General features: G+C 44.7%; 1 long non-coding RNA gene across 2 annotated transcripts in view; it reads right to left on the bottom strand.

Annotated features, from left to right (window-relative positions):
• LOC128339631 (uncharacterized) overlaps positions 1-25702 on the bottom strand; it is a 107185-nt gene that overhangs the window by 43227 nt on the left and 38256 nt on the right. For both annotated transcript variants that reach the window (XR_008313141.1, XR_008313142.1), the window contains exons 2-3: positions 18770-18855; positions 17453-17635 (exon numbers count right to left, since the gene is read on the bottom strand). This is a non-coding gene — a long non-coding RNA (uncharacterized LOC128339631). The remainder of the gene's footprint in view (positions 1-17452; positions 17636-18769; positions 18856-25702) is intronic.

Raw genomic sequence — 25702 nt, 5'->3', positions numbered from 1 at the left:
TTAAAAATGACATTATTTTAATTTTACTGTCTAAGAACAACATGGAGATCTTGGGAAAGAGATAGTAAGAATGTTTCTTAATGATCCGGTCATTATTATTATTATTATTTTAACATATAGCCCAAAATTCAAGTCTCTGGGTGGTTTACAACCAAACAATACAAACGGCAAATAAAAAGTTTAAAACATTACAACCAAACAATACAAACGGCAAATAAAAAGTTTAAAACAATTTAAAATTTAAAACAAGATTAAAACTATTAAAAACCACCAAACTATTAAAACAGTGCAGCTATTCTCACAATGGAGCAAAACCGGGCTGGGCTCCCTTAACCCGTTTTTGCTCACTTGTGAGAACCACCGGGCTCGCGGGCAAGCCTGGTGGCTCCATGGCAGCAAGCCCACCTAAATACCCTCCCCCTTAAATGAGTTTAATGGAGCAAGTGCTCCATTAACCTCATTTCTGCAATTGTGTGTCAGCCACTGCTGCTTGCAGCCACAGTGGACACACTCGGGGGGGGGGAGAGGGGAGGGGAGAGGGGAGGGGGGATCCCAGGAATGCACCACACACTCACGTGGTGCATTACTAGGGCTCTTGGGAATGGGATGCCGCATGGCGGTGCTTCCCTTCGCTCAACCTCTGGAGCTGCTGGGCGAGCTGAGGCTAGGCACAGGAGTGCCGGAGCCAAGCCGCCACTCATCTGGGCGGGGCAAAGCACCCACCCCAGGAGGAGTGAGTGATCATCTGTCAAGTGAGTGATCACGGTCAAGCCCGATCTCCTCACTGAACCCATTTCGGCTCTGCACAGTGATTGTGTGTAGAGCTGTGTGTATTGCCTGGGTGTATTGGCTGATGTGGGAGAGAATTGCACGAGGCCTCTGGTGAATTTAACCCAACTAGAAGAAATTAAATACCCCTTCAGGAAACAGTTAACCCATCTCTCCATGACAGTCAGTCTGGATCATTATCAGCTGCTGATAATCTGTATGGGGTGGGGGGCAGCATCATGCAGCAAGACAATCAGATCAAGGCAAGGATAGAAGGTGGAGATCTAGTTCTGGGAATAAGAATGTAGAATGAAGCCCCTGCTAAAAATGTGCCAGATAACAACAACAAGAAGATCAAGTTGATTTCAGATCTTGGTTTAAGGAAGAATCCTGGTTAGCAGCAACCACAGTTAAAGCCAATGCTGATGTTCCCAAGGCATTTCTCTTTCTGTAGTGAAGAGGGAGCCTGTATTACACTGGCCCTTTGAGGTTTTAGATGCTCATTATGGAATGTTAGGTAAACTTTTGTTGTTTTTAATTTACAGCATAATCAAAGTACATGGTCTTGTACAGAGTTACAGAAGCAAAAAAGATATGTCCTTGCCTCAAGAGTTAATTTAAATTTGTAAAAATCTAAGTTCTGTTATGAAGCAAGATAAGAGGGGGTGGGGTAGAGAGGCAAATGCAACAAGGTATGGATGTGGGCCTCAGTGTATCTAAAATATTTGTTTTATATCTGCTTTGTTCAAGTCTGGTTAGAAGAGAAGCAAAAGATGGCACTGTTTTGTAGCTGCTTGTAGAGAAATAACGCAATAGGAACAATTTATACAGGCAAACCAATGTTTTTACCTTGGATGTGGGGGAAAAAAAACTTAATAAGTGACAACTTCTATCCCACAGCAAAGCCATAATTTAAGACTAAATTTACATTGTAATTAGCTTCTCAGAAATGTGAAGAACTTCAATATAGTTGTCCATTAATAATCTCACTGCTGTTGGAAAGCCTGTTCCACCCACACGTGCTACTTAATTAAACTCAGTTTTCCTCATTCATATAAGACAGTTATAAAGAACAGGTGGTACCTAATTTGAAGATAATGGATGTATGGATCTCGGTGTAATTTCATCATTCTAAGTGAAATTATCTGACACCTTGCTTGAACCTGTAATTTTTTTTTTAAACTTCACTTCTTTCAAATACTGCAATAATGTTTAGGTTAATACAAATGTTCATGGTGCAGTGCTCCTTTGTCATGAAAAAACAATTTAGCATGGCAAAAGTATACTGCATGGCTGAAGTGACTGTGGTATCATGGCTTATGTGGCTGGCAACCAGTTGGTCCTTTTCACCTTTTTACTGGGATTTTTCCTTTAAGGATGCAGTGCTCACTCGACTCCTCACTGCCACCATCCTGACTCACCTTGGCTACTATGCTTCTCTTTTTTACTCAGATGTCTCCTTGTAGCTTTCTGTCCTTGCTGCAACTTAGGTAAACTTATTGGTAGCTTGATGGAGCTTTATGTGCAAAGGCTTTACACACTAGAACTCTACACCAATTAAAAACAAAAAATCAGGTTTTACTATTTCATTAATAACATAAATGATTCATTTTCTGATAAAGGAATATACAAATAAAGATTGTCTAATGCCTTTTAAGTTACTGAAAGCTACCAAGCTATTTAAGTCAGCCTTCTTTTGAAATAAAGCAAGAGAAAGATGCATCCAGACTTAACTTTGTAATTTGTTAAGGTCATTCTGATCACTGTAGCTGCGGGGCTGGGCAAGGCTGGGAAAAAGTAGGAGCTTACTGCCTATCCATCACAGAAGCAGCTGTCCTGTCAAACTCCACTGCACTGCACATCCACATGGTTGGTGCAGCTGAGATCGAGAGGAGGAAGTCCTCCCACATCCCAGTGTGTGCTGCGTGAGTAGCGGAGCAGCTGCTCTCAGTAGTACAGCTCTGCTCTGCATGGCCACTCCTTCCCTCTGGCTCACTGCCTAAAATGGTGGCAGGCCAGAGGGGAGGAGCCCAGCTACCGGTGACAATCAGAGGCGTAACTAGGGAAAACGGCGCCCGGGGCAAGCACTGAAATGGCGCCCCCCCCCACGTGCCCCCCCCCGCCACTCCCCCCAACATACTACATTATACTTAGGTTTTTCCTCACAAGCGCCCACCGCCGCCGCCAAGCCAGGCCACTGACTGGCTGCCAGGCGCCAGCAAAGCAATGGGGGGGGGCGCAGGCAGTGCGGAAGGGACCGCTCGTAGGGAAGGGGGCACCGATGCGCTCCCTTGACTGCTGCAGCGCTGCTGCACTGAGCAGGAAACATTTGTATTAACAAAAAATTTAAATTTTTTTTTTAAAAAATTGGTCATGGCGGCGCCCCCCACGTGACCAGAAAAGATGGCGCCCGGGGCACGTGCCCCCCCTGCCCCCCCTATAGTTATGCCTCTGGTGACAATCGTACACATGATCGCCTGCTGAGGTAGAATGAGCCACTGGTTTGTTCTACCTTGGTAAATGGCCAGGTAGAGGAGTCAGACTCTGCAGGTCTGGAGCAGCTGGGAGTGGAGGGATCCCGGTGGGCTCTTGGACAAGTACAAACATCTTCCATGTGCAAGCCTACACGTGGTGAGAAAACTGATAGCTGCTGAACGTTTGAGGACATGTTTGCACCAGAGAAATCCCCCTTTGCCCCACCCCACTTTCCTGAGTTAAAAACCAACTTGGAGAGGCTTGTAAAAAAGAACAGAACTAAAAAACCAGTTTTATTCAATTACACAGACTGCTTCTGTCTGAGGCTTTCTAAGCTTTTAGATACAGTTAAGAATACAGTTACAAAAATAGGTTGTCTTAATGCATGCTTAAATGTTTACAGAGGCTTTTGCAATGCCCTAGGTGTATTGAGCGTAGGCTAGTGTTTCTTATTTCAATTATGTTGCAGGCAAATTATAATAGAACAGTATCCAGAATATGCAGAGCATACACACACAGCAATATAACATCCCTAGCAGGGGCGTATCTAGGGGTAGGGCAGGCAGGGCACGTGCCCCAGGCGCCACTTGGGGGGGCGCCATTTTTTGAAAATTAAAAAAATGGCCACCAAAAACAAAATGGCCACCACACATGCTCAAATGGCCTCTGTGAGGCCCTAGTCCATGCCAGGCTTCGGAGAGGCCATTTGAGCATGCATGACAGCCATTATATGGCATTTGAGCATGCATGACAGCGGCCATTATATATAAAAATGGCCACCGCACATGCTCAAATGGCCCCTGCGAGGCCCTAGAGGCCAGCAGGGGGAGGGGGAATCTTTGCAGACCCCCCTCCCAATGGCCTTTAGGAAGCCCCCTGAAGGGGTTACAGGTAATTTTTTTAAATTTAATATAATATAAGTCACTGTACACATATTCAGATTGGCACTGTGTAAAGAGAATCAGGGCTTGTGAATACTGAGCTGAAGCATATGAGTTAGGATTGTATTCATTTGCTCTTACTTTGCTTCTTGTGACAAGTGAGTTAAATGTGATGTCTTAATAATATTAATGGTGAGTTTGTCTTTGAATCAGTGTCAAATCCTTGATATTAAGGCCCACTGGGAGTTTCTTGCTCTCTTTCTCTCATTTTAACTGTCTTTCTGAAATACTAGAATATATTCCAAGCAGTGACACTGTTTACTCTGCGTATCCTTTAATTATTTTCAGAGTATCTGGGAAAAGTCAAATTCTCCATTTATTTTTAAAACTTAGGTAATAGTGATGCTACAATGCATAGTAAAGAATTAGACAGGCACTTCTGTTTCGTTTTCCAAGTACACCTCCACATGGTATTTGGGTATTTCATGAGCCCCAGCATACTGAAATTTGTAGGTTTCCAGCATTTTTTGGTCTGGCTACATCCACTGCTAAATAGTTTTTGAAATATTAAAAGATTAACGAGCTTGACTTGTATTTTTCAGCTGATATTATGGTAAAGTTATCTGAAAGATGGGTGTCAGATGTTTGGACAGGGGGCGCAATTTCAGTACTTGCCCTAGGCGCTATTTTCCCTAGATACGCCTCTGATCCCTAGCACCCAGTCTGACTAAACAAACCGTTCCCTATGCTAAACTTCCCGAAGTCTGGCTCCTTCCCTTGAACTCACCAAACTCCTGATGAGAATTAAAGCTTCCTGCCCTCCTGTCTTTCAAGGATCTGCAGAGTTATTCTCATCTCCTGCAGTCAACCTCCATGGCCACATGTCCTCCTGTGCACCTCAAGCCTCACTTCTTCTCACATATAACTCCCTTCTTCCTGGCAACTGCTCTCTAGCTCCCATTCACCTGGTGTGCTGATTGGCTGAGCCCTGGAGTTCACCAGCCTGTCAAGCAAGACAGGGCTCACTTCCTGTTAACTCTTTAGGGGGAGGGGAGGCTGATCACTATAATCTAGTCATCAGTTTCTTATCAATTGTCCCTTATAAACTTGACTATGCCCCTGTATGTTATAAACTCTGTCATTCCCTCTATGAACATTCCATTCCACTCTACCAAACCAATGTGAAAACAGAAGCTTTCTCCTGTTTAAATAACTTTGACATAATTTAACATTAACATATTAATCCTATAAGATCCATCTCACCACAGCTAGTAAATAGCTTCCTTACAGTCTCATCATTGATTAGATGCCCAAATCACTGGGCAAATATTAAGTTGAGACTTAATATTATTTGGAATTAAAACCTATTCCATTGCTTCCAGCAGGGTTTAATCACAACTCAGGTTTGCTAGCTTGTGCCCCGTGGTTGACTACAGGGAGTCATCTAAAGTACTACTACATTTCAATAGGATTTCCTCTAGTAAATTTAGTCAGGATGTCAGCCAGCATGTTTTGCTGATTGCTTGTTATCATTTTTGATCATTCCAACACACTGAAAAGGAAACATTCACTGTTTTTAAAGGCATTACAGACAGAACCTGTATCAGAATTTTCAAAGGCTGGCCTAAGACATAGAGAGGTCTGCTTTTGGATGGTGAATCCACAGGCTGCTGTGACACACTCAAACAATGAAGCATTTTAAAGTCTGGAAGACTATTTATAGGAGAAACAAATGACTCTTTTAAAACCTGATTCTAACGGGCATTTAAAAGAGAAAATATAATCACAGTATAATCAATGAAGTGAGTTATATTTACTGGCTGAATGATGAATGGCACTCTCGGGGAGAAGGGATATTTTTATGTATGAGTTCTGACAGCTAAGGTAGCCTTAAGCAGCAGCAGGTTGCAATAAATATTTTATTTTGAGCAAGCTGGAGCCTTCAAATAGGGCAAGCAAAGCTACTGATGCCTACATATGCTCACTTTCTGGATTTTTCTTTGCTGGCTCACAGAATTAAAGTGGTAGTCTGCTTTTCCATGACAAATGGGCCCAATTTTTCACTTTATATTAGCAAAATTTGGTATAGCCTAATTTCAGCGGTCTTGGTGCAAGCTTAGCACCTTTTATTCCAGGTGTAGAATGATTATCCCCAATAGTATTTTATACTAACCTCATAAAATGGCTACATGTATAAAATAAACAAAATATCGCCTTGTTTGTGAAACGGGCTGTGTCAAAATGCTTGTCTATGGACCTTGCAGATATGTAAACTAACATCATTCATTTTGACCTGTTGATGAATTAAACAGCTCTTTGATTCCTTTGTTCAGACTATTGTGCTCCTGGTACCCTGTCAATTTTAAGCAACTCACTTTCCCTGTCATTTCATGTCCCAAAATTAATACATGGGCATAGGGTGGGGAGTGGCATGGGTAACCAAAATAATACATACAGATATAGAGGCTGTTCTCATGTGCAGGCAAAACTAGGGCTAATGAAGCCAAGCCAGGTCTTGCCCATGTGTGAGAAGTGCGGGGATCATACCTGATCCCGGCGATGTCTCGGCAGCAAACCTGCCAAGCCAGCCACCTCTTAAATGGGGTTAAGAGAGTTTTCTCTCTCTCTCTCTCTCTCTCTCTCTCTCTCTTAACCCTGTTTTGCTGATCATCTGCCAGCCCCGGCTGCTTGAAGCCGGGACGGGAGACTGTAGGGCTCCCAGTCGGCTCCCCATAATGCACTGCACACTCACACAGTGCGTTATGGGAGTTCTGGGGGCCTCCAGGCCCCAAACCTATCAGCTACCAGCAGCAGCTGGAGAACATCTGGGCAAGCAATCCACTCACCCAACAAGAAGACCCGGATCCTGCACAGGGGAGGTTAAGTGTTTTAAGGCTTCCTCGCCTTCAGCCTGGAGCCCTTTCTCTGTGATTGTGAGAAAGAGCTCATATTATTAGATTCTTGCTAAATTAGCCCCATGCACGTGAAGACAATCTCTTAATTGTGTGTCGCACATTGGCTTCAAATACGACATAGTGTGCTAATTGCTGAGAGAGAAAGGGAGTGAGCTTCCTGTGTGACTTCAACATGGGGTATGGCACACCTTTCCCTGACCACAAGATGATAGGCTATAGAAACTGGGTCTCGAAGACTCATCCACAGATACTTGAAACTGTGATCCATGAAACTGTGGATAACGAGGCTCTCCTATATATTAAGTAAGGCCTTTGTAAGACGTTGAGCCGGGTCTCACAATCAGTGAGACCTGGTTTGGTGGGGTGAGCAGTGAGAGCGGGCTAAGCCCGGTCTCCCCACACACGAGCGGGGAGGGAGCCCTGGGCGGCCGGATTGGTTGCCCACACGATTTCTGGCTCCGTGACCGAGCCGGCGGGGGATGAGGGGATCTGGGCCCGCACGGCCCCCGGAAGCTCCAGCATGCCCTGCACAAGCATGCAGGGCATCCTGGCGAGACCCCCGGAGCCAGGAGGCGGCTTTTCGCCTCCCCTCCCGGGGTCTCCTCATGAGTAGCGGAGCCACGCCGTGGTTACTCACGATCTGGAAGCTCGGGTTTGCGGAGTGCTCAGTCTGCAAACCCGGGCTTTGGGGAGGGCATCAAAAGCGGGCTAGCCGCTTGTAAGCCACTGAGCTTGCCTGCAAGCCCGGTGGTTTACATGATCAGCAAAAATCGGGCTAGGCTCTCCTAGCCCGATTTTTGCTGATCGTGAGAAAAGCCCCTTTATTGTTATTGAAGATTGTTATTGTTGTTAGTCCTAAAATTGATGTTGTTGGCTTCATTGCTCTGTTTTTGACATGTTTTGCATTATTGTTTTTTTTTCCCTGCCTAAGTTTTAAATTTTGTTCTGTGTATGCTTTTTATAAACTACTTTGTGTGTCTGATGCATTTAAACACACACACACACACACACACACACACACACCAAAATTTGAACCTATTTGTGCTGTTCATATTTCAGAATCACATTCCCTCTCAAGCATTCAACTTTAGTGTGCAGGTATGCAACAGATATACGTCTAGAGTGCTTTCACATGAAAAAGCACTAAATAACTGCTACATTTTTGCTGAACATACTGAGGTCATAGGACAGAGCTAGCCCAGGTAGGGCTGGTCACGAGAAGCACCGGGATCGCTTCTGATCCCTCCACTCGTCCCCTGGGTAACCCTGTTTTGGAACCTGGGCTAAAAGTGAGATGGGAGGAGAAGCACACACCTCCTACCTTGCTGCTTGGAGGTGTCCTTGCTTGGGCTGCCAGCAGCAATCTGCACCATAGAGGCTAGGGGAAAGAGTATCCTGGCACTGCAATGCTTGTGTGGTGCATTGTGGGGTATCTGGTGGACCAGCATACTTCCTCCTGCCTTCTGCTTGCAACAGGGCTTGCTGTCATGCTGCCAGAGGCGCTCTAGCCCCTGGACCTTGGGCCTCTGGTCTGTGGCCTCCAAGGTCTGGGGGGACCTCCAAATGGCCAGGGGCCCTCTGGCAGCCACCCCGCACCTGCCCCGCCAAACCGCCATTTTTTTAAAAAAATTACAGCCTCCATGCGGCTGAGGAATGTCTGCTGGGGGGTGAGAGGAGCAGTCCTCTGCTCTCCCCTATCCCCCCTCCCCTGGCGACGGCCTTGCAGTTGACAGAAGATGCTGGCCCAAGCGGATAGGCCCAGCATTGCTCCAGCTGCCGCTGGAGGGGGGAGAGCGGAGAAGGACTGCTCCGCTCACCCCCAGCAGCCACCTCTCAGCCACCCAGTGGCTGCGATAAATGGGGAAAAACCCGGAGCTTTGGTGAGGCCCCACAAAAGTAGGTTTGAGGGGGGCCTTGCGTGGGGGCCCCCCTCATTGCTGGGAGGTCTGGGTGCCCAAATCACCTAGGTGCACCCCTGTGAGCCCCTCATCTGGTGTGCAACTGGCAGAGCCTTGTTCAGGCTCCGGATCATGTGGGGAAAGGCAGGTAGGTTCCTGCCACCCTCCCAGCCCTCGCCAGCCCCAACCCAACCTCACTTACTAGCCTAATTAGGAAGCTGAAACCACATGTATACCATTCCAAGAAGCTTCCGCAGTCCAAAATCCTTCTGCAGACCTGGGAAAGCCGCTGTCTTTCAACTTTAGTTTCTTTATCAATACATCAGGAATCGTCATAAGAAACATAAGCATGTTATGCATTCAATTGATACAGAAATGTTTCAGAACAATCCAGGATAATTGAAAGAGACCTAAACATATTTATGCTCAACAACTGACAATCTTGACAATCTGGCTGTGATTCAAGAGAGTTGGTTCTATACACTGGATCCATACAGGCTTTCATGGTCCAAATAGCTATTTTGCACTCTTCAGCAGTCTGCCTAGGAATTTACGTGAGAAAAATCAAACTGCATCTAGTGAATCTGTTCTATGTGCACAATCTGTTCTATGTAGGTAATCCTCACTCACGCAGCACCTCATGATATCTATAAGTCTATACACCCACAAACTCAGAAACGTGAGTGATATATTGTTAGGGTTGCTACCTTCTGGTTTACAAATACAGTACAACCTAGGGTTGTATGCCACTGAGCTTGTGCAGAGCTACATTCTCTCAAGGGGAAAGTAAAAACACCGATACTGGCAAATGTTCCTAAGCATGAGTACAGGCCCTTTCTCACTTGTCCAGACAATGATTTGGTGTGCTATAGTGTCTTGTGCCTTCCTTTCAGTCTGCTTGAGGGCTTATTTATTTTTTAAAATGTATTTTAGGCATTTCTGCTCTGTACTTCAGTGTTACCGCTCCCAGGTTAGCTGGGTTGCAGTGACCCTACAGATAATTCTCTTCCTGAGACAGACCAGCTCCAGGTTCATCTAACCAAGATGCCAGGAAGTTACTAGACGTGTTGTTTTTATAAGGTTTATTTTATTTTAATAATTTATATTGTGCTTTCTTTTGTCTGCATTTTCACAATCACAAGGATTCTGGTTAATAAGTTAATTGGGATCAGCAAGCCCCATGGAACTGATTGTGAGAATGCAGAAATCCGGAGCTATCCTGATGAAACTGCTCCCGTACACCAACATTTAACCAAGATAGATAACTAGTTTATCTTGTGAGCTGAAATGTGACTCTCAAGATAAAATCACACACACACAGAGAGATATTCACTCAGATTCACCACATATTAAAGCACATAATAAAAACTTAAAATAAAAAATAAAAAAAATATGCAAAGCCAGCAGATGAGCAGTAGAATAGCAAAGCCCAGGGGAACTGCTAACTTGACAAAGGGGCACCTTTTAACATGATGATTCTCTTTATTTAGCAGCGGGAGAGTAACTGGCCCTATCCACCCCCAGCACAGTACCTCCAGTGACTGTTGCTGGTGTCTGTCTTATGTTTCTTTTTAGATTGTGAGCCCTTTGGGGACAGGGATCCATCTTATTTGTTTATTATTTCTCTGTGTAAACTGCCCTGAGCCATTTTTTGGAAGGGTGGTATAGAAGTCAAATAAATAAATAAAATAATAATTAAAATGTCTGGTCATATCTCTTGGCACCAGGATGATATTAAGGTCATTCTCATGACTGGCCAAAGCTGGGTAGGAGCAAGACAACCGGGATACAGAGGCTTGTGTGGAAACACAGGACCTGCTCCTACTGGGTAGCCCAGTTTTGGAGCCCAGTTCTTAACCAAGGAAGACAAGTAACCTCTGCTTGTCCTACCTTGACAGGCCGTCATGTGTATGATCACTCTGGGGTCCAGAGCTCCCAGGTGGCTGGTCGGCTGCCGTTTTCATCATTGACTCTGGGGGAAAGGCCAGGCAGAGCGGAGCAACATCAATGCTGGAAGCAGCCTTGCCACTGTTCCTGAGGTGCATTGTGGGATGCGAGAGGATTTCCTTCTCGTGATCCCACTTTGAGACTCCACAGCTGCATTGATCATGTGGGTGTGTGGCACAGCGGAGCCCCGGTGAGACGTCGCTCATGTGGGGGAAGGCAGGTAGGCTCCTGCCTTCTCCCCAGCCCCAGAGGAATCGGTCGTGAGAATGACTAATTACTAAATGCTTTCTGAAAAAGTCAGTCTTTAGCCTGTCATCCAGAAACATGCAGCATTAAAGTCTGGTTGGCCTTGCTGGGGAGAGAGTTCCACAACATTGGTGCCTCTACTGAAAGGTCCCTGTTCCTTGTGGATGCTGCCAACTCAGGATACTGCATTACAAAGGCAGCAGGTGTCTGCGACATTTTAAAAGCACAGGTGTGCACTGTGGCAGCAATTATATGCACACAAGCAGCAAGAATAGGTCGACTGTCTTTTTCTGGCATTGCACCCTCCAATTCTGGCAACTGGGTAAAGGGGTAACATTCTTGTTGGGCCAGCAACATCCGAACCGAGTGCTCTCCTCCTGTTGCCCTCTGGACTGCAGTCCTGGCCCCTCTCCTAAATATCTATGCTTGTCAGTTTCCTCCCTTTTTGTCATCTATTTTTCATATTCTCATTTTCAAAGAGCACATCAGCCTAGCCCTTAATACTTATTTTCTTTCTTCGGGAAAAAGAGATATCAACAGTCTGGTCGGAATTAATGACAGGCTGGCATCATCTATATTAGTTTGTTCAGAGAACCTCTTTGTAACTGCTGCCACATGACTGCAGCCTACCCTGTCAGTTCCTTGGAAAGATTGAAGAATGCTGCCAATACATTCTCCTCCGCCAGATGTTTCATTTATTACAGAGCCTCTACACAGACAAATATCCCTCTCCTGTGCCAGCTCACTGCCGTGATATCTCCTTGCAGTACTTTGTTCCCTAACTAGCTTTTCACCGTTCTTGTTCTAACAAGAAGGACAGGCACTTCGTGAATGAGTGTAATTAGCTTGATGATGTGTCAGCAGGCTGGCACGGTGGCAGCACACTAAATTGCTAGGCAGGATTTGCAATAAAAAGGGCTCCTACACCTTGGTTTGTGATAAATAAGCCAAAGACAAGAGGCTTGCTGGTCTCTTGCAAGACTTCTCTCTCTCTCTCTCTCTCTCTCTCTCTCTCTCTCTCTCTCTCTAAGCTTCACGGTTGGGGACGGTCACAGTATTTGTGTGGGAAGGTTGTTCTGGAAACTAGCTAGCTAAAGGCAGTGGTGACATTTATGGCACTGTGTGCAACTAGAAATGTGACCCAGCATGTCAAGCGCAGAGATGACTCTTTTGCTGAACTTGCTTGCTTGCTAATGAACACTTCCTTTGAGAGACAGCTGAAAATGCTTGCTCGGAGGCTTTTGATGACTAGAAAATGTTTCCTTTAACGAGCACTGATGGGTGATGGTGACTAAGTAGGAAGTGCCCCACCTGCTCAGGTAGGGCTGGAGAGGTTTTTGAGCTGCAGTGGAGCAAGTGCACCTGGCAGGGAAGAAAGAGTCTGGTGGGATGGGAGGCTCTAAGTGGATGCAGTTTGCTTTGGGGTGAAGTGAGGCTGCTTTACAGAACTGTCTTGATGCTTGCCTGCTGCTGCCTCATGCTCCATAGTTCTATTTGTAGAAACATCAAAAATGCCATAACTCTCCAGGGCTCTTTCATCAAAAGGAAACAGACCCTATAGTGGTTGCCCCTGGAACATCCTACTGCTTGGGGAAGTGGAGAGTCACACACTTAAAGCATCCGTAATACTCTAAAAAGAAGGAACTTTTTGTGGGGGGCATCCAATGTTCTGTTGCACAGCGAGGAAATGACTTGACTAGCAAGCCAGAGGTTGCTGGTTCGAATCCCCGCTGGTATGTTTCCCAGACTATGGGACTATGTTTCCCAGACTATGGGAAACACCTATATCAGGCAGCAGCGATATAGGAAGATGCTGAAAGGCATCATCTCATACTGCGCGGGAGATGGCAATGGTAAACCCCTCCTGTACTCTACCAAAGGCAACCACAGGGCTCTGAGGTCACCAGGAGTCATGACCGACTCGACAGCACACTTTACCTTTAGGCCGGTCCTTGCTGTGTAATTTATGGCACACAAATGGCTACTGCACTGTCCTGCACTTGGTTAAAGCTCGTGAGGCTTTGCTCTGATATTCTTGTGCTCCACTTCATCTTTCTGTGGTCCTTCCCTGTGCCACACTCCTTCCTTATGTGTGCATCTGCTGCAGAGCCACACGAAATATATCACCAGAGCATCTTCCTGGGCTCTTTGTACCTACAACGACTTCCTGCAATTAGGGATGTGCACGAAAGGTTTTGGGCAGGCAGGGAGAGGGGAGGGAGCAGTAGCTTTAAGGAGCAGGGACGCAGGTCCTTACCTGCTCCTCCTCAAAAGGCCGCATGTGGCTGCTTCCCTGTTCCCAGCAGCCTGTGTGGGCCATTGGCACACACATGGTGTCCATGCACATGCGGGCGCCAAGTGTGTGCCGATGCCATGCTCAGGCTGATGGGATCAGGGAAACAGCTGTGCACGACCTTTTGAGCAGCATAGTGCTGCGACTGGAATGGCGGTGGGGTAGTGGAGCAGATAACGACCTGTATACTGCTCCTTAAAGCTACTGCTCGTCCCCCGCTGAAACATTTAGACTGTGGCAACCCAAATTGTTTCGGCCCCTCTCTAATGAGGCACTGAAACATTTCGTGCACATCCCTACCCACAATTCCCTCGTCATTTCATCTAGTGGCTGAAGGCCTATCCGAGAATCATAGAAGGCTGTGAACACCAAGGTGATATGGAGGCTTACATGGAGGTGTGTGTCAGTGTGCCCACAGAGGCAAACATCTCCCACGCTCCACATTCTGCTAAAAACCATTAAAATCGACAGCCACATTCAGAGGAACTCTTCCAATGTTTGGCACAAGATACAGTCTAGCTACTGCTGTGCTATAAAACCCCTAATTTACCTACCTCACACTGCTGTGTACTTAGTCATTCAGATCAACAGCTTGGGAAGCCAGTATATTAACACTTCCCACAGCTGGGAGCATTGGTCACTGTGCCTCTTTGATTATGTCCTGAGCTGTGGGGAATTTAAATGGAGCTCAGTGGGCACAGAGAATAGGATAGGCCTCCTGTCCATACATTGCTCTATTTTATGGGGAAAGTACACTGCACCCTTTGGATAGTTAAATACTAAGTCATTTCCAGATAATTACACACCAGCAGGGACCCTGTTTGGCAGCAAGCGTAGCTTAATAGTAATTCTCATCCTGTGGTACATACAAGCCTTTTAAAGAGGAGATCCATAAACTGTGGAAAGATGGCAGAAGAGCAACTGTATAAAATTGATCCTAAAGAGCCTGTCCTGCAGTGCGATAAATGGTCTGCCTCTGTGGATGGTTCTGTGGGAAAGCCAAAGGTTTATAGCTTTTGAGTCCCAGTGCTTTCCCCCTGCTGAGCAAAGAGGCACCTTTTAAAAGTGGCGATTCTCTTTATTGAGCAGGGGGAGAGCAACTGGCCCTATCCAGCTCCAGCACAGCATCCCTCCAGTGGCTGTTGCTGGCATCTATCTTATATTTCTTTTTAGATTGTGAGCCCTTTGGGGACAGGGGTCCATCTTTATTTATTTTTATTTTTCTATGTAAACTGCTTCGGGAACTTACGTTGAAAAGCAGTATATACATATTTATCATCATTGTCAGTGCATTGCACCAGCTGGAGTACTGGATTTGAGTCAGAGAGATGTGGGTTCAGATCCCTACTATATCCTGGTGGGTGGTGATTGGATGGGAAAGATGGACACAATCTGCCCATCTGGCTGTGATATTTACACATATGCTGCAAAGCATGATGGGACAGTGCTACAAGGCAGTGACTTCCATGCAGCTGTGAGTATTGCAAAGGGGACCACCTACAGTCAAATTATCAGCCCATTTCCACACTCTACCCTTGCAATGTCCTTTAGCAAAGTGGACAAAATCAACCCTTCCACCATGCCTAGTCACTCGGTTTGAACAAAAAGGTGGATGAACCTTGTTAAATGATCATTAATGTCCAAAAGATCTGTTGGAAACTACCTACAGAATATTTCATAGGCATTAGTTCTAAACATATTTGTCAGTTGTATTGAAATGAATGAATCACAACCTAAAGCCTGTCTTTTTCCAGATTCATAGTCCATTGGATATTGAAAATTAGAAGCACATGTCTCAATTAAGAACCAATTAGTGTGACATCCCAGTAGGAAGTAGGTGTTATGAAAAGGCAACCTGCTGCAAATTAGGTAATTTAAAATTCCACCGACTTTAAAAACCACTGTTTCGTAAAACTACTAAATGTTTTGCAACTAAGTCAAATGAGCCTAAAAATGAATTAAGCAGCTCTAAGGTTGCATTCCTATGTATGCTGACCTGGGGGTAATATTCCTGAGCAAACATGCATAGGATTGTCCTGCGTGTTAAACATTGTTAAAAGTGGCCAGTCGTTGCACAGCACACATCTCCAAACTCTCATTCCTCATAGGCCTGGAAACGGATTCTTCTGTTTTTGTGTGGAGTAATTATTTAGGCAATGAGCCGGGTCTCACAATCAGTGAGAATCAAACTAAGCCTGCTCTTCCTGCACACAAGCAGGGTGGGAGCCCTGGGCGGCTGAATTGGCCGCCCACATGATTGCTGGCTCCGTGACGGAGCTGGCGGGGGCTGGGGGGAGCAGGGGCCGATTGGCCCCCCAGAAGCTCCAGCATGCCCTGCGCAAGCACGTAGGGCATACTGGTGAGACCCCTGGAGCCGGGAGGCGGCTTTTTGCCTCCCTTCTGGTGGCCTCCTTGTGAGTAGCTGCGGTGTGGAGCTGTGCTATGGCTACTAATGATTTTTAAAAACCCAGGTTTGTGGAGTGCTCGCTCCGCAAACCCGGTTTTAGAGGCAGGCTACTTGAGTAGGTTACCTGCTCAAGAACCACCGGGCTTGCAGCCGAGCCTGGTGGTTCTCACAATTGTAGGAAATTGGGCTAACGGAGGCTAGCTCAGTTTTCTACAATTGTGTGAATAGCCTCATAGTCTACCAAATGACTCACTCTGAATTAATAACTAAAATTGTTATTAGCTGTTTAATTATTTATTTATTTGTTACATTTATAGCCCGCTCTTCCTCCAAGGAGCCCAGAACAGTGTACATGGTTATGTTTATCCTCACAACAACCCTGTGAGGTAGGTTAGGCTGAGAGTAAAGTGACTGGCCCAGAGTCACCCAGTGAGTTTCTTAGCTGAGTGGGGATTTGAACTCAGGTCTCCCTAATCCTAGTCCAACACCCTAACCACTATACCACACTGGCTTTCAAAGGTAAAGTGTGCTGTCGAGTCGGTTTCAACTCCTGGTGACCACAGAGCCCTGTAGTTCTCTTTGATAGAATACAGGAGGGGTTTACCATTGCCTCCTCCCACACAGTGTGAGATGATGCCTTTCAGCATTTTCCTATATCACTGCTGCCTGATATAGGTGTTTATTCAACTATTTAATAAATAGATGGTAAAGGCTCTGTCCTGAAATATAAAGGCTTATAAAGGCTTGTATCTAATATTAGTGCAATGCAAGATCCCATGAAGAAAATATATTGGCATGGAACGAATGTTACTTCAGCACTACAACATCTATCTTATTACAAATGTTCAGGTTCAACTGTAGTTAGAAAGTTAGTATGCATATTTTACCTTAAGTGCCAGAAAGATGGTGAATATTGACATTTACCACCAAGTGAAAAGATTGTATAAGGTCCAGCAGAAAATGTTAGAAATCTTTGTGTCATGAATATTTACAATGATGCAAATGTAAGTGTCAAATGTCCATTACCTGTACATAATGGAGATGAAGATAATGCTTCCTCAAAACAGTTGGCTGTGGCATTTACTGGTAAATGTCAGTATTTCCCATCTGGGCCCATTCAAATCTTATCACTTACTGGAAAGTGCTAATGTTTATCACGTTTCTAGCATTTGCTATACTTCTTGTTTAATTGCTGAGTTTTGCAGTACAGCCTTGGAATGATGCTATTCAACAGTGTATGCACACACAGCCAATCAGCATAGCTTGTTTTGTTCATGTTCAGAAAAAAAATTCTTTTTAAAATCAGTCTGGGATTTATTGTTGTTGATCTAGGTTGAACACAACATTGTGCTGATTTTGCACAGTATCCCAATATAATAATGTTACATCACTTGTAGTAAGATCCTTGCCATGACAGGAGTTCTCCCTACAGTACAAGGACATTATTATTGTGTTTGTATTATAGTGGTTAGGAATAATAATAATTACGCTCATCAGGCAGAGAATATGAAGCAGAGAAATTGGATCAAAAAGCCTGATATTTCCATTTCAAAATAACTGCAATTACAATAACTTGTAATTTTCCATTACAAAATAACTGCTTTATGCAAGGTAAAACTCACATGCCAAATGTGGACCGCAAAACCTGCTTGTTTGACCTGAGGGCTAACTTTGGGTTGAATCTTTGTCACTAGATTCCAGAGCACACTCAGGGATGCAGCCACCCTTGATGGTTGCTGTTTTCCTGGCCTCTTGATCTCGGAACTGCAGACTCTGATGGGTCATTGATAGAGTGGTATCCTCTCCTGTCATTAAAGAGAAATGGATCACAGCTGAAATGTGAAAGAAGATTATTACAGCACAAGCAGTGCATGGTTCATGCCGAAGCTAACCAACCGGGCTACTGCTCTTTGACAGGCATATAGCAACGGTGACAAAAATGAAAAACATTTGTGACGTACCATCTATCACAACTGTTCAGCAAACATCTTGTCTTCATACCATTTTAACTGTCATAGATTCCCCTGAACGGGACCTAGAAATTCTGATTTGGAGAGCCTGCTGAGAATTTTTTAGAGGTTCCTACCCTCACCTTCAGAACTACACTTCCCAAGAGTTTTTAGAGAGAAGGAATTAGGGATGTGCACGGAACCACGGTGGGGCGGTTCCATTCCGGCGTGTGTGCCACTTTAAGGGCAGGGGAAGGTGCACACGCCTCCCGCCGCTTTTCCCTCACCGGCGCTCATTGCCTGTAAAAACCTTCGGGGTGGCAGCATACCTCCCTGCCTCCCCTTCCCCCTCCTTGGCCACAAGTACCAGGTGCACGTGTACCTGTTGCATGTGCGCATGTGCACGTCAGACAGGCGTGTGCATGCGCACCCAGTACTTGTTGCCACTTCCGGCCGAGGAGGGGGAAGGGGCGGCAGAGAGGTATGCTGCTGCCCCAAAGGTTTTTACCGGCAATGAGTGCCAATGGGGGGAAAGCGGTGGGAGGGGTAAGTGCACCCTCCCCCCTTAAAGTGGCACCCCCTGGCATCAAACTTGGCCCCCCCCCCAGTGTTCGAACCTGTTCGGAGGCCTGTAAAACAGCCTCTGAACAGGTTTGTGCACATCCCTAGAAGGAATTACTATTCATCTGTTGAACCTGTGGTGCAGCTACACCCCGAGTGTTCCCTTTTAAATCTGTGGCAAGTTATGTCCTCTGTGGCAGGACCAGACCTACTTCAAATAATTACCTGTGTGCCTGGCATGAATTTGTTTCGCTACCTTTTTCTGATAGTTGTCCTAAGCTTTTTTAATTGGCCTGACAGGGATTGAAATATAACTTGTAGCTATTTTTTCATCAATACTTTTTCAGACAGGATGATTTTTTTAAAAACAAACATTAATTCGACAATTAATGATATTGTTTTTCAGCTTTCAGGATAATAAAATATTACCTTCTTCCAGCTTTATATAGGATTGTTGTATTCTATCCAGTAATATTTTACAGTTTGTTTGACTGGACCTTTGTCCTGGAGGGATCCTGTAGAGAGTGTGAAAGAGGAGTCAGAAAGGAAAAGAGAGGGAAAGGAGAAGGAGAAAATGGAGTTGTTGCTAAATAAACATTTAGTTTAATCTACATAAGATTTCCTTGTGTGTATGGGGGAAGTTGCTATAGAATAAGGATATAAATAAATACCCACCATTTTCCTATCTAAAACCCTCCCCCCGTTACAGAACACAGAGAGAGAGAGAGAGAGAGAGAGAGAATTCAGTCACAGATATTTTAAAGGCATGTTTTCCACATGTAGCAGAATGAGATAGGAATGAAGTGGTGGAATGAATGGTACCATTTCATGCTGCGTGTGGTTGTCATTTTGAATGCTCCCCTAGAAAAAAGATTCCCTACAAGTAGAAAAGTGGGACAGTTGGAAGTGGACTAAGCTACAATCATTTTACCTTATGTGTTAGAGGCTTTTTAAAGTCACAGAACTGCTTATGGGGAATCGTTCAGAAATGATAGACATCACCTGCAAGATGAGGTGGGACAGTCCACTCTATAACATCTCAGGGTTCTGTCTCTTTGTGTGTGGACGAGGCTTTATTCTGCTACACAGTTTAGTTTAGCAGATGGACATGCAAATAAAATACAAGGACAGAGAGAACAGATGTATTTATTCGGTAATGATATTACAATTGCCTTTAGGTGATTCTAAGGGAATATGACATGTTGGGTGTTTTCTCTCAAGTGAAAGTCACAGATTCCCTAAGAAAAATTATCGCCTCCCTGTTCCTCTCAGCTTTCTTATAGTATTTTTTAATGCCCATGCCAGTGAAGCAGTTCAGAAGATTTACATGCTTACAAGAACACAGACATCTGGGATGTTATTAGAAAAGATTATTTATTTCTATATTTTATCCCACTTTTCAACCCAAATTGGGCTTTCAGGTTGGCTTCAATAATTTTGTTTTCTAAAGTTTGCTAGATAGAGTTTGGAACCTAAACATAAGATGGTTGATAGGACTGAATAATATTTGTAACGTACAGGAGGTTTGGAGTTTCTAAGGAGTGTAGAAAAAAATCCATCCTTTCACACGTTAGTATGCCCATTACTGTGGAAGGAGCACAAGATTACATTCTAAAAATTGTTGCAGGAATATTTGATGTGAGTATGTTTCCATTCTGATTGGTGTGTTTGTCACAAAGATGAATTAATGTGGTGCCATTTTCAGTTCTCATTATAATCTTTGCCATGAGATGAAATATTGGACTTCTAATGACTATGTGAATTAGAGATCTGTGCTGTACTATGCTGACCTTTTCAATATTCTGTGTTTTCACTGGCTGGCATTTCCACTCCTCCTCTCTATATAACAATAGCACTAAAGTTTTTGGGACTGCTAGAAGTGAGAGCCAATGAAAACCAAGAATATTGAAAAGGTCAGCAATATACAGTCACTCCCATATTTCACACTATAAAAGACATTTAGGTGTTCTGACAAAGTGCAAGGACTGAAAAATGACACTGTTCAAACCCTTCTCATTAGTATGTTACAGGTATGTAGGAAAGTTTTGTAGAACAGAAGTATAAAGAAAAAAATGAGAGGTCACTTTAAAACTATCAAAATAATAAACACAGCATACATGCACACACACACACAAGTAACAAGTTCTTCTTATCAAATTAGAAAGCTCCTTCTGTCAAAATCTGGCAGTGGCTGCTGGTTGTGGCTGGCGGGGCGAAGGGAGCTGGCTGGGGTAATGATAGGCAGGGCTAAGAGTCGGCAGGTCGAAACATGAGACAAGTTTTTAAAAAGTGGAAGGGAAATCGCCATCCGGTGTCCCACCCCCCCAGTCTTTAAAGTTGTATCAACCAATATCATTCATACCAGCCCTTAGCAGCTGGCTATTTAATGCTAAATCTGCCTTTCGGTTGGCTGCCCGTAAAGCAATCATGGCCTTAGAATGGATAACTGTAGGTATCAGTGTGGAAAATAGCAATGTTCTCTCTCTCTCTCTCTCTCTCTCTCTCCCCAACCCCCCCATCCCCATGCTGTTGCTTCCCCTCAGTAGCTCCATTCCTTTTATCAGCACTGCCTCCATTTCTCCCCCTCCTTGCAATCTCAGCCCTCTCCCCCCCCCGCCCATGCAGGACTAGGCTAAGAAGATCATTTGAAGTGGTGGGATTCTTGAGCACCTATTTGTAGTTTCACTATATTTTCATGTTTCACACTCTTGAGAATAGTCTAAGGTATTTGCCCCCCCCCCCAGCACACTAGTTTCCTTTCTTCTCACAAATACACATGCATACTTTAAAAAAACAATGCAAGCCTTTACTTTCTCTCTCACACACAATATACGTCCTTAGGCTGCAATAGTTCCTTGGGAGTAAAACAAGTATTTCTGTATTAAAGACACACATTTCAGACAGGATAAATTTGAAATTGTCCAGTTAATAATTTCAGTTAAAATACCATGTTTTATTTGGAAACAACTATCCCAGAGGAAGTGTCAGTCCACCCAGGGGCGTAGCTAGGGGAGAAGGGACCCATGTTCACCCCTCTGCCCAGTGGGCACTCCGAGTGAGGGAGATAATGAAGAAAATAGGGAGGGGTGGAGCTGGGGGGACCTTGGGAGCTTGGGGCCCTGGGTTCTTTGAACTCATCTGCTCAATTATAGCTATGCCCCTCATATCCAATTCTTTCCCCACCCCATTTTCTAGATATCTGAATGGTACTAAGATTTGCTAGTGAAATTTTAAAATAGAAAAAAGGAAAGTAAAAGAGAAAAGCTCCCAGCAAATGCTGGAGAATGCTTTCTGAGGGCTTGGCTGTGCTCCTATCTTTTCCATACTCTGTTTGCTTGTAGACTGAGTGTCCGCATCTTCCAAAAACTGCAACCACATTTTACAAAATGTGCTCTCTCTAATAAAAAATGGGGCTTCCTGCTTCTAACCAGCCCCATTCAAAAACTGTGCCTGGCTCCAGGTATTCCTGGTTATGGTCAGGTAAATCAGTCATAGCCAACCTGTTCCTTATTGGCTGAGGCTCCTGGAGGACCTGGAAGTGTCTCCTGGAGGACTTGCCCACTTTGTGACAACAAATAAAAAGCTGATTATTGGCTAGGCTTTTTCATATTAAAACTAGGGAGGGAATTAATGTTGTCCATCAAGGGCAGAGAGCCTGTAATCCACCCTAGCCTTACAAACTGCAGGTCCTGGAGCAGTAGAGTCTTGAGAGATAGAGAGGATGCATGTGTTACTGAATTCTTCAAAATGATGCCTGCAGCGTATAGTTAGGTGAGTAACATGGCAGCAGCTGCAGGCAGAGATCTTTGTGGGGGCTGTGTCCACTTTGCCCCTACACAGGAGCCATCACTGGGCCTCATCTAAACTAAAATATTTTAATTATTGCACCATGCTCATGGCATGTTGCATTGTGAAATATCCAGAGGCTGGGACATGACACAGATCATCTGGGAACATAGGAACATAGGAAGCTGCCACATACTGAGTCAGATCATTGGTCTATCTAGCTCAATATTGTCTTCACAGACTGGCAGCAGCTGCTCCAAGGTTGCAGGCAGGATTCTCTCTCAGCCCTATCTTGGAGAAGCCAGGGAGGGAACTTGGAACCTTCTGCTCTTCCCAGGGCGGCTTCATCCCCTGAGGGGAATATCTTACAGTACTCACACTTCTAGTCTCCCTTTCATATGCAACCAGGGTGGACCCTGCCTAGCTGAGGGGACAAGTCATGCTTGCTACCACAAGACCAGAGCTCAGAGTGTGGTCCGCGCTCCCAGCAGTATTTCCGTGACCATCTGAGGGGAAGGTGACTTGGAACAGCCTTCCCTCCCACCCCCCCACCCCCCGGTTGTATGAATGGCCCCAGAATTTCCTTGCACCTTCAGCATGCCTGACACCTGTACATCACACATAGATTGTTTCCATCCCTATGCTGTTGGTCACTAATGTGACTAGGCTGGGGAAAAGGTCATGCCATGTCATATGTTTACAAAGGTCGATAATGTTAAATTATGCAATGTTTTCTATATTGGAATGATTAGAAATGTTCTCAAGGTGATAGATGAAAAGCCAGATATCATCTTACTGAGAAGACTTAATGAGGGGAGCAAGCTAGTCGAGCAAACTTGTAATTTTGTAGCTCCTTATTGGCTTTGTGCCTGAAGCTTAACATAGTGACCCTATTTAGACATATATTGTATGAGTGTTCACTCGTTCACTGTTCACTCGTACATGTTTTTGTGTGAACAACTGAATTAGGCTCTTTGCACGAGCAGCCCAACCCAGGCTAGGGCAACCCAGCATGGGTTAGGCTGCCCATGTGCAGCACCCGGATAGTTCCTGATTCCAGCACTTATGCCCCGCCGAACCCTACTTTTAACCCTGGTCTTTAGCCAGGGTTAAGGGTACGAGTATGCCCTTAACCCCAGTGCTGGGGTCATGTGTATGCTTGGGATGCAGGCATACAGCCGGAGCATATATGGATTCCCCCAATGCACCACACATGTGGCACAGTGCACTGTGAGATATCCAAAGGCTGTGATGCATTGTCCCAGCCTCCAAAGATTTGTGCTGCTTGGAGCAGTGTGGACCATGTGGGCGCACAATCTGCATGTCCCACCAATGGACTTTGATCATCGGTGGTGGGGAGTTAGGATCATCCCTGCCTCCCCTTTCCCACCACCGCCCCCATCCCAGGAGAGATATCGTGTGCATAGCCTTTATGTGTGTTCGTTTAAAAAGTGAACCTGGGTATAGGCCCTTATATACATGGTCCAGATAGGAAGGATATGTCCCACTGTACCTTTGTTCAATATAACATGTGACTAACTGTACTTATGTACAGATCTGAACTTGTCTACACTGTACACTCATTGTATGAGTGTCCAACTCATAATTCCTGAAAAGGGCCTGTGAGAACTATTCAGGTGTTGAATACTGCTAGTAGTGGAGGAGACAATAGGGAAATATGTGACTGTGGCTAGACATTGCTGTTTGGATAGCAGTGGCAGGCAGGTTTTTTTTATGCCAGCTTCTGAACTGGAATGACTGGAGAACAGTCAGGCAGGAATAGGTTAGGTTAGCTGCTTCTACATACCTGCATGTGAGAGAGGAATGGGATTAGATTGGCATGAAACTCACAAATCAGTTCAGCACAGCAGCTCCTCCCATAATTTGATTCCATGCTGAGAAAAGGAAGATAGATACTAGCCTATGAAAAGCTCTGTGCTTTGGGGGAAATACTGCCTTATCTGTGCTTCCTGTCTGTCAAAAACATAACAGCCTTCTCTCTGGTTTGCCTTTGCATTTTTAAGCCTCTTGGAGGTTCTTTGTTAAAACTGAAGTTATCACCAGTCAGAGCCAGACAATTCTGTGCACACGTCAATCTTGGTGACAACGATTGTCAAGGGGGAGCTTAGAAACCCTCCAAACCCTTATTAATGAAATTATGGCAGGTGCCGCACCATCAGGAACTACAGCTGTTAACTCCTTCAGTCCCCATTTGGTCTCCCCATTTGTATATATCTGACATTTATAGGCTCACAGGGCTGTGTGGGCACCAGGAGTCGAAATTGACTTGACAGCACACTTTACCTTTACCGTTATGGTGGCATGGTTAGAGAGTTGGGCTTAGACCAGGAACAGCTGGGTTTAAATCCCCACTCACCCTAGCTTACCTCCCAGGATTGCTGTGAGTATAAAAGGGGGTGGGTCACTGTTGCCTTGAGTTCCTTGAAGAAGGCAGCATAAACATGTAAACAGATGAAAATATTTTTTTCCACCATGAAGCAATCCAATGTTATTTGAATTTTATTTAACAAAATGTGTACGTCTTGCATGCTAAAGCCATAAACAATGGGATTTAGATTCTTACAGGAACTAGTGAACAACAACTCATGTAGTGGAAGAGCCTATAGCATCTAGTGGCTGCTGCCATGTTTGCACACATACTGCTAAGGTTGGTCTGTTTCCTTACATGCTACAGAATTTTCAAACAAAATTATTGATATTTGTGAGGCTGAGAAGTGGAGCACAAAACGATATATATATGCACATATGCGTATATTCGGTAAATATTTAAACAGAGCAGCACAGGCTGGAGAACTGGCTTAGTCCAAGGCAGCCATGGAAGATTCAGGATCAGTGTCATTCTAAATAAAGAGACAGTAGATCTGGGCCATCTGGGCCATTTGCCAAAACCATGCCTCCCAACTAAAAAAAAGACTACACATTCCTCAATGGAATCACACAGCTTCTTGACAATTCACAAACTAACTGGGATGCAACATGTGTCCCTTCAAACACAAAACCAACTTGGACATATAGTGCATTCATAAGGAAAACAAATTAAAACCACAACACAACAGAAGCCAGCATGGTGTAGTGGTTAGAGTGCTGGACTAGGACTGGGGAGACCCAAGTTCAAATCCCCATTCAGCCATGATACTAGCTGGGCGACTCTGGGCCAGTCACTTCTCTCTCAGCCTAACCTACTTCACAGGGTTCTTGTGAGGAGAAACTCAAATATGTAGTACACCGCTCAGGGCTCCTTGGAGGAAGAGCGGGATATAAATGTAAAAATAAAATAAATAAATAAAATAAACACATGTCCCTTGTTTCACAGTTCTTCTCATGCTGAACTTTTGGATCACAAACCAACTTGAGCATAGTGCATTTGTTAAAGGAATGTAACATGTAGTTCCACTTTCACTAGGTGTGAAGTACTCTATGGATAGAGATAATTCTGGCAGCTTTACCTAAGTAAGGAAAAAATTCATTTAAAATAATATGATTGACCAATTTCCTTGAAATAAAAATACACAGAGTCCTGTCATCTTGGGCTGCATGTATGTCCAGTTTTGGAAC

The sequence above is a fragment of the Hemicordylus capensis genome, chromosome 1, assembly GCF_027244095.1.
Source record: "Hemicordylus capensis ecotype Gifberg chromosome 1, rHemCap1.1.pri, whole genome shotgun sequence".
In the NCBI taxonomy this organism is placed as follows: domain Eukaryota; kingdom Metazoa; phylum Chordata; class Lepidosauria; order Squamata; family Cordylidae; genus Hemicordylus; species Hemicordylus capensis.
Note: the sequence above shows the minus strand (reverse complement) of the source record. Positions and strands in the feature narration are given on the sequence as shown.